Raw genomic sequence first — 9,186 nt, 5'->3', positions numbered from 1 at the left:
CTCACATTAAAAACAATCTAGAACAAACCAAACCACAAATGACACAAACACATAAAAGTAAAAAGACTCATTAAAAAGACCGACCAAATCCAGAATATACACAAAAAGACCAAACTGTTAATGATCACAAAAAAGAACCAAAACCTAAATTTTCGTTTAACCCTTGTGGAGCTAGTGTGCCCAACCGGTAAATCCACCGGCTCTCTACTTGTGCAAGGGCTTTACCAAGGTCACCACCTCTAGGACCAACCGTCACCAGGTCAATGCCCTTAACCACCATAAAACGAGGGTTACAGTCATGATATTTTTTGTAATGTCTCGGGAGTGTCTTTAAACAGGTAAGATCTTCTGCAGTTGCGGCTCTCTCAATGTCCCGCACATGTTCGCGGACACGAAGTTTGAGTTCCCTAGTGGTGAGGCCGATATACACTTTACCGCAGGGACAAGTGGAATGATAAATCACCCCTTTTGATGAGCATGAGATAAAATGCCTTATCTCAAACACCTTGGACCCATCAAAGTTGGTGAACTTCTTTGTTTTCACACAATTGGTACAGGCCTTGCACCGGCCACAAGGGAAAAAACCCACCAGATCCTGACCTAGGCTTTTCTTTTTTCCAGGCTCATAATGGCTATGCACTAGAATGTCACGGATATTTCTAGATCTCTTTGCCACAATATCCGGTTTCGGGGGTAAAATGGTTTTTAATATTGGATCCGTGTGGAGAATGGCCCAGTGCTTCTCTACAATTTGCCTGAAGTCATACCATTTGTTGTGATAACCTGTGATAAATCGTACCCAGTCTCCACCACTTTTTGCTGCATTGTTGTTATTACCATATAACAGCACATCCCTAGATGTATTCTTGGCTCTCATGAGCCCTCTCCTGATTGATTTCCGACCGTATCCACGTTGTAGAAATCTATCAACCAAATCATCTGATTGAGTCACAAAGTCCGCCTCATTAGAACAAATGCGGCGAACCCGCAGAAACTGGCCAATTGGGATCCCTCTGATCGTAGAGGGCAAATGCGCCGACCGGGCATGAAGCACCGAATTAGTAGCTGTGTTCTTACGAAATACACTCGTAACAATGTCCCCTTCCGGGCGGGCACGTATCTGCAGATCCAGGAAGTCAACTGACCTCCCATACTTGAAAGTGAGTTTAATATTCAAGTTATTATGATTCAAATTATTCATAAGGGCATTGAGCTCAATAGTGCTCCCCTCCCATACAAACCAGATATCATCAATATATCTCATCCACTCCTGGATGAGATGACTCTGGGGGATGGGGTTACTCATAAAGATGTCCCTTTCCCAAGCCCCCAAGAAAAGGTTTGCATAGGAGGGGGCACAGCACGCCCCCATGGCAGTGCCTTGTAACTGCAGATACGTGCCACGCCCAAAAACGAAGACATTGTGTGAGAGTACAAATTCAAGTAATACCAATAGTAGTTGTATTAATTTCCTATCAAGATTACTGCATTCCAAATACCAGGCTACCGCTCTTATACCATCAGCATGCTTAATTGAGGTGTAAAGCGCCTCCACGTCGGCAGTAACCATAACGCTGTTGGGACCCAGATGAAGATTGTCTAATCTGCGCAGAGCTGCTGTGGTATCTTTAATAAATGAAGGCAGTTGTGTCACGAGAGGTTTAAGATAATAATCGAGGACTTGGGTAATAACCTCACAAAGACCCCCATTACTCGACACGATAGGCCTACCGGGGGGGTCAAGGGGGTCCTTGTGTATCTTGGGTAACAGATATAACGTAGGCATCCTAGGATGCATGTTTCTAATCAATTCCCATAGTCTCTTAGGGATTATACCCTCCTGATATGCCCTTTCCAAAATGTCACCCAACTGATCCTGAAAAACTTTCATAGGGTTGGCACTCAGTTTTTTGTAGCAGTCCTTGTTATTCAGCAATTTAAATGCTTGCTTCTCATACAAGGTATGTGGCCAGATTACCAGATTCCCGCCTTTATCGGCTGGTTTGAAAACGACATCCCCCCAATCTTTGAGGGTGTCCAGCGCTTTTTTCTCAGACTGCCTGATGTTAGAAGAGCCAAAACCCTTCTGAGCAAGCTTCTCGATGTCACTTGCCACCAACTTTGTGAATACCTCTACTGCCGGACAAATATTGAGGGCTGGAAATTTCTTTGGTTTTCCAACCAAATGGGCTGGAAAACCACTCACCTCAATAAAATTGCTTTCCCGCTCCAGAGCTTCCAAATTAGCCAGAGTCTCCCTCTCCTCCTCCGTCTCAAATAAAATTTCACCCTGCCCCTTACAGTGAAGCCTCTTTAGGATAAGCTTCCTAGAAAAAAGATGTAAATCTTTCACTGAGGTGAAGGGATCTAGGGAGAAAGAGGGACAAAAGGTGAGGCCCTTTTCCAAGATGGATGTCTGCTCATCAGATAATACATGTGAAGACAAGTTGATTACCTTCATCTTGTCATTCCTTTGGTGGGATCTCTTTTTAAAGAAATCATGCGACCTCAAACTGCCACCGTGCCTAGTGCGTTTATTCCATGGCACCATATCGGACCCCTGATTTGAAGTGCCAGCATCTGACATTGATGATGTGGAGCTAATAGAGGTAGTTCTCAAGTCTCTCTTCTCCCTATTGGGGCGAGGCTCCTGCCACTTATAGACCCTATTATTCTCATAATCGGCCACATCCCTGGAATATTTCTTCATTTTACCAGAGTAGATGTCCTTCTCCCATCTTTCAAGATCATTGGTAATCTCTTTAAGAAAAGCCTCAAGTTGATCTTTCTTCAACTCTTTTTTGAGTGAAAGATCCAATCTATCAATTTCGTCCTCTATTTTCTTAATAGCCAGGGTGTTACTTTCAATAATAATTTGCAAAAATTCCAAGGAACATGCTGAAGCAGCTGACATCCATCGATCTACCAATTGTTGCTCACCCAGGTCAAAAGTTGGATACAACTGCACCCTCAACCCTCTAGGGATGATTTTTTGATGCACATAATTCTCTAGGGTGGTCTTAGTCCACCACACTTTAGTCTTTTTGTGTACATAATTTTTATACTGTTTCATCAAATCTTTATCATTGCTGGTTACATCGGTCGCTAACTGAGAGGCACTTGCTTGGAAAATAGTGGAAGCCTTCTGACGCCAGGTCAATTCTCTGGCCGTAAAGTCCATACTGGACCACTGTGTGCACTGCACACCATCAATGTCAGATGCTGGCACTTCAAATCAGGGGTCCGATATGGTGCCATGGAATAAACGCACTAGGCACGGTGGCAGTTTGAGGTCGCATGATTTCTTTAAAAAGAGATCCCACCAAAGGAATGACAAGATGAAGGTAATCAACTTGTCTTCACATGTATTATCTGATGAGCAGACATCCATCTTGGAAAAGGGCCTCACCTTTTGTCCCTCTTTCTCCCTAGATCCCTTCACCTCAGTGAAAGATTTACATCTTTTTTCTAGGAAGCTTATCCTAAAGAGGCTTCACTGTAAGGGGCAGGGTGAAATTTTATTTGAGACGGAGGAGGAGAGGGAGACTCTGGCTAATTTGGAAGCTCTGGAGCGGGAAAGCAATTTTATTGAGGTGAGTGGTTTTCCAGCCCATTTGGTTGGAAAACCAAAGAAATTTCCAGCCCTCAATATTTGTCCGGCAGTAGAGGTATTCACAAAGTTGGTGGCAAGTGACATCGAGAAGCTTGCTCAGAAGGGTTTTGGCTCTTCTAACATCAGGCAGTCTGAGAAAAAAGCGCTGGACACCCTCAAAGATTGGGGGGATGTCGTTTTCAAACCAGCCGATAAAGGCGGGAATCTGGTAATCTGGCCACATACCTTGTATGAGAAGCAAGCATTTAAATTGCTGAATAACAAGGACTGCTACAAAAAACTGAGTGCCAACCCTATGAAAGTTTTTCAGGATCAGTTGGGTGACATTTTGGAAAGGGCATATCAGGAGGGTATAATCCCTAAGAGACTATGGGAATTGATTAGAAACATGCATCCTAGGATGCCTACGTTATATCTGTTACCCAAGATACACAAGGACCCCCTTGACCCCCCCGGTAGGCCTATCGTGTCGGGTAATGGGGGTCTTTGTGAGGTTATTACCCAAGTCCTCGATTATTATCTTAAACCTCTCGTGACACAACTGCCTTCATTTATTAAAGATACCACAGCAGCTCTGCGCAGATTAGACAATCTTCATCTGGGTCCCAACAGCGTTATGGTTACTGCCGACGTGGAGGCGCTTTACACCTCAATTAAGCATGCTGATGGTATAAGAGCGGTAGCCTGGTATTTGGAATGCAGTAATCTTGATAGGAAATTAATACAACTACTATTGGTATTACTTGAATTTGTACTCTCACACAATGTCTTCGTTTTTGGGCGTGGCACGTATCTGCAGTTACAAGGCACTGCCATGGGGGCGTGCTGTGCCCCCTCCTATGCAAACCTTTTCTTGGGGGCTTGGGAAAGGGACATCTTTATGAGTAACCCCATCCCCCAGAGTCATCTCATCCAGGAGTGGATGAGATATATTGATGATATCTGGTTTGTATGGGAGGGGAGCACTATTGAGCTCAATGCCCTTATGAATAATTTGAATCATAATAACTTGAATATTAAACTCACTTTCAAGTATGGGAGGTCAGTTGACTTCCTGGATCTGCAGATACGTGCCCGCCCGGAAGGGGACATTGTTACGAGTGTATTTCGTAAGAACACAGCTACTAATTCGGTGCTTCATGCCCGGTCGGCGCATTTGCCCTCTACGATCAGAGGGATCCCAACTGGCCAGTTTCTGCGGGTTCGCCGCATTTGTTCTAATGAGGCGGACTTTGTGACTCAATCAGATGATTTGGTTGATAGATTTCTACAACGTGGATACGGTCGGAAATCAATCAGGAGAGGGCTCATGAGAGCCAAGAATACATTTAGGGATGTGCTGTTATATGGTAATAACAACAATGCAGCAAAAAGTGGTGGAGACCGGGTACGATTTATCACAGGTTATCACAACAAATGGTATGACTTCAGGCAAATTGTAGAGAAGCACTGGGCCATTCTCCACACGGATCCAATATTAAAAACCATTTTACCCCCGAAACCGGATATTGTGGCAAAGAGATCTAGAAATATCCGTGACATTCTAGTGCATAGCCATTATGAGCCTGGAAAAAAGAAAAGCCTGGGTCAGGATCTGGTGGGTTTTTTCCCTTGTGGCCGGTGCAAGGCCTGTACCAATTGTGTGAAAACAAAGAAGTTCACCAACTTTGATGGGTCCAAGGTGTTTGAGATAAGGCATTTTATCTCATGCTCATCAAAAGGGGTGATTTATCATTCCACTTGTCCCTGCGGTAAAGTGTATATCGGCCTCACCACTAGGGAACTCAAACTTCGTGTCCGCGAACATGTGCGGGACATTGAGAGAGCCGCAACTGCAGAAGATCTTACCTGTTTAAAGACACTCCCGAGACATTACAAAAAATATCATGACTGTAACCCTCGTTTTATGGTGGTTAAGGGCATTGACCTGGTGACGGTTGGTCCTAGAGGTGGTGACCTTGGTAAAGCCCTTGCACAAGTAGAGAGCCGGTGGATTTACCGGTTGGGCACACTAGCTCCACAAGGGTTAAACGAAAATTTAGGTTTTGGTTCTTTTTTGTGATCATTAACAGTTTGGTCTTTTTGTGTATATTCTGGATTTGGTCGGTCTTTTTAATGAGTCTTTTTACTTTTATGTGTTTGTGTCATTTGTGGTTTGGTTTGTTCTAGATTGTTTTTAATGTGAGTCATTTACTTTCAGAGCCTACACTCCATATCCAGGGGTCGTGGTCATCTTTTTCATACAAGATCCTGGACATTGTTGGTACCCCGAAGATTTTCGTGCTTATATTTGGTTTCTGATGGGAACTTTTCATCAAGACTGTACTTTGGAAACGAATCTACACGCTATACCCAAGGGTCGTGGCTATTTTCCCTGTATAAGTTCACAGACACTGTCGTCATCCCAAAGATATTTGTTTCTAATTTGGCTCCCGTTTGGGACTCTCCACTAAGACTGGACATTGGAACTGATAATAATAATGTGGCACAAATTTGGGACCCCCACGGATTTGGAAAGATCTGCAGTATTTTATCTCAGGGCTGTAATCAAATCATCAGCCTTTGCATAATAAATATATATTCTGTGTGATTGGATACCTAAACGCCCGATTGTGGATCCAGGTGCCCTGCAAAAATTAGTTTTCTTTGGACAATTTGATATGTAGCGATGCCATTTTTATATGTATTTATTGTATGCCTTTGCATTAATTTATTATATTGTGTCGCAGTAGATACTATGTGGGGTGGTCTTTTTGGTTACTATGATGGGTGTCAGGTATGTACATGGACTGTTTTAACACCTTTTTGGGGTCCTCCTTTAGTACAGGCACTGCTTTCTTAGGTAGGACATCTACTACCGATATGTATTTGGTCATGCTATGTCTTGGTTACAGAGGAGGGTGACGCCTCTATGTTGGTTGGTAGGTGTCTGCCACCTACACTCTTTGTTTGATACCGGCACCGGCATGTCGGGGGAGTGCGGCATGTGGTGTGCTCCGTGCGGTGGTCGGCGTGCGTATTGGAGCATGTGGGCTCATGCCGGGGGCGATGGCTGCCGTCGGTGCCTCATCCTGCAGGGGGGTGCCGGCGGTGCCTTGCTGTGCTCCGAGCGGTCCCCGTGCCCAGGCGCCGCTGTTCCATCGGTGGGGATGTTTGTGTGGCGCTGATTTGTCGGCGCGTATAGGTCTGTCCAGCATTGCCGTGGGAGGTAGGCGGTTCGCTGGTTCTTTTCCATCGTCTGCTCCAGCTGGGAGTGGTCCTGATTTGGGTGACGTACAGGCTGCATTGGCGGCGCTTTGGACATACTCCGCCCCGAGATCTTTTGGATTGGTTTAGGCTTTCTAGACAGGATGACTCACCGGGGGTTTGCCTTTTTCCGTGATTAGGATTGGCTGCCTCTACTTTTAAAGAGAGCATGACGCCTTACCTTTGACACGCCCCCATGAGGAAGCAGATGCGAAACGCGCGTCGGGGTTAACAGGGTCTCAGCGTGCCACGAGGCTGTTATCGCAGGAATCATTCTTAGGTAATATGTATAGGATCTGTTTCCATTGTTTTGCTTTACATGTATTTTGCTTGTGTGGAGCTTCACTTGTCTTCGGCAGTATGGGAACTGTGATTCATAGGTAGATGGATTTGTCTGCTGGGCTGGATTTGTTTAAATTTCGGGGTGAGGGTTTTTTACCCTCTTTATTATAGGCGCCAAGCTGTGGGGTTCTTTTCCTTGGTATTTGGCAGTCTGCTACAAGGTGTATAGACCTACAAGATAGGCGTATTTACGTCCTTTGCCGGGCAATTTTTTTCCCCGCTTGCATGGAATCTTTAGCCCCTTGTCTATGATCCGTACTGGTATTAGCAGTAGGAGATAGGCTTTTTTCAGCATACAGTGGCGCCGTTAGATAGTTCTATCTATACCCAGCTTACATCGTCACCTGTACATAATTTATTTCTGGGTCTTAATACTTAAGTTTGAAAGCATATGTTCTGCACTTTACAACATCAATAGTGATGATATCTGGATAGATTTATACCTGCTTTTCTGGCTGATCTCTGTATTGTTTATTATTTGTAACTGTGAGGCATTTTTTAATTGTTTGTGGTTTTATGTGTTAATAAAGTTATTTGATCTGTTTAACGCTTCATGATCTGATGGAGTTTAATAATTCCGTGATCAGTATGATCTTAGTTCCTTTGGGGGTCTAGTTTACAAAATGGTGTCATTTCTGGGGGATCTCCAATGTTTAGGCACACAGGGGCTCTCCAAACGTGACATGGTGTCCGCTAATGATTGGAGCTAATTTTCCATTTAAAAAGCCAAATGGCGTGCCATCCCTTCCGAGCCCTGCCGTGCGCCCAAACAGTGGTTTACCCCCACATATGGGGTATCAGCGTACTCAGGACAAACTGGACAACAATATTTGGGGTCCAATTTCTCCTATTATCCTTGGCAAAATAGGAAATTCCAGGCTAAAATATCATTTTTGAGGAAAGAAAAATTATTTTTTATTTTCATGGCTCTGCGTTATAAACTTCTGTGAAGCACCTGGGGGTTTAAAGTGCTCAATATGCATCTAGATAAGTTCCTTGGGGGGTCTAGTTTCCAAAATGGGGTCACTTGTGGGGGAGCTCCAATGTTTAGGCACACAGGGGCTCTCCAAACGCGACATGGTGTCCGCTAACAATTGGAGCTAATTTTCCATTCAAAAAGTCAAATGGCGCGCCTTCCCTTCCGGGCCCTGCCGAGTGCCCAAACAGTGGTTTACCCCCACATATGAGGTATCGACGTACTCGGGAGAAATTGCCCAACAAATTTTATGATCCATTTTATCCTACTGCCCATGTGAAAATGAAAAAATTGAGGCGAAAAGAATTTTTTTGTGAAAAAAAAGTACTTTTTCATTTTTACAGATCAATTTGTGAAGCACCTGAGGGTTTAAAGTGCTCACTAGGCATCTAAATAAGTTCCTTGGGGGGTCTAGTTTCCAAAATGGGGTCACTTGTGGGGGAGTGCCAATGTTTAGGCACACAGGAGCTATCCAAACGCGACATGGTGTCCGCTAACGATGGAAATAATTTTTCATTCAAAAAGTCAAATGGCGCTCCTTCCCTTCCGAGCCTTACCATGTGCCCAAACAGTGGTTTACCCCCACATGTGAGGTATTGGTGTACTCAGGAGAAATTGCCCAACACATTTTAGGATCCATTTTATCCTGTTGCCCATGTGAAAATGAAAAAATTGAGGCTAAAAGAATTTTTTTGTGAAAAAAAAGTACTTTTTCATTTTTACGGATCAATTTGTGAAGCACCTGGGGGTTCAAAGTGCTCACTATGCATCTAGATAAGTTCCTTGGGGCGTCTAGTTTCCAAAATGGGGTCACTTGTGGGGGAGCTCCAATTTTTAGGCACACGGGGGCTCTCCAAACGTGACATGGTGTCCGCTAAAGAGTGGAGCCAATTTTTGATTCAAAAAGTCAAATGGCGCTCCTTCCCTTCCAAGCCCTGCCGTGCGCCCAAACAGTGGTTTACCCCCACATATGAGGTATCAGCGTACTCAGGACAAATTGGACAACAAC

The sequence above is a fragment of the Ranitomeya imitator genome, chromosome 1, assembly GCF_032444005.1.
Source record: "Ranitomeya imitator isolate aRanImi1 chromosome 1, aRanImi1.pri, whole genome shotgun sequence".
Classification (NCBI taxonomy): Eukaryota; Metazoa; Chordata; class Amphibia; order Anura; family Dendrobatidae; genus Ranitomeya; species Ranitomeya imitator.
This window is presented reverse-complemented; position numbering follows the sequence as displayed.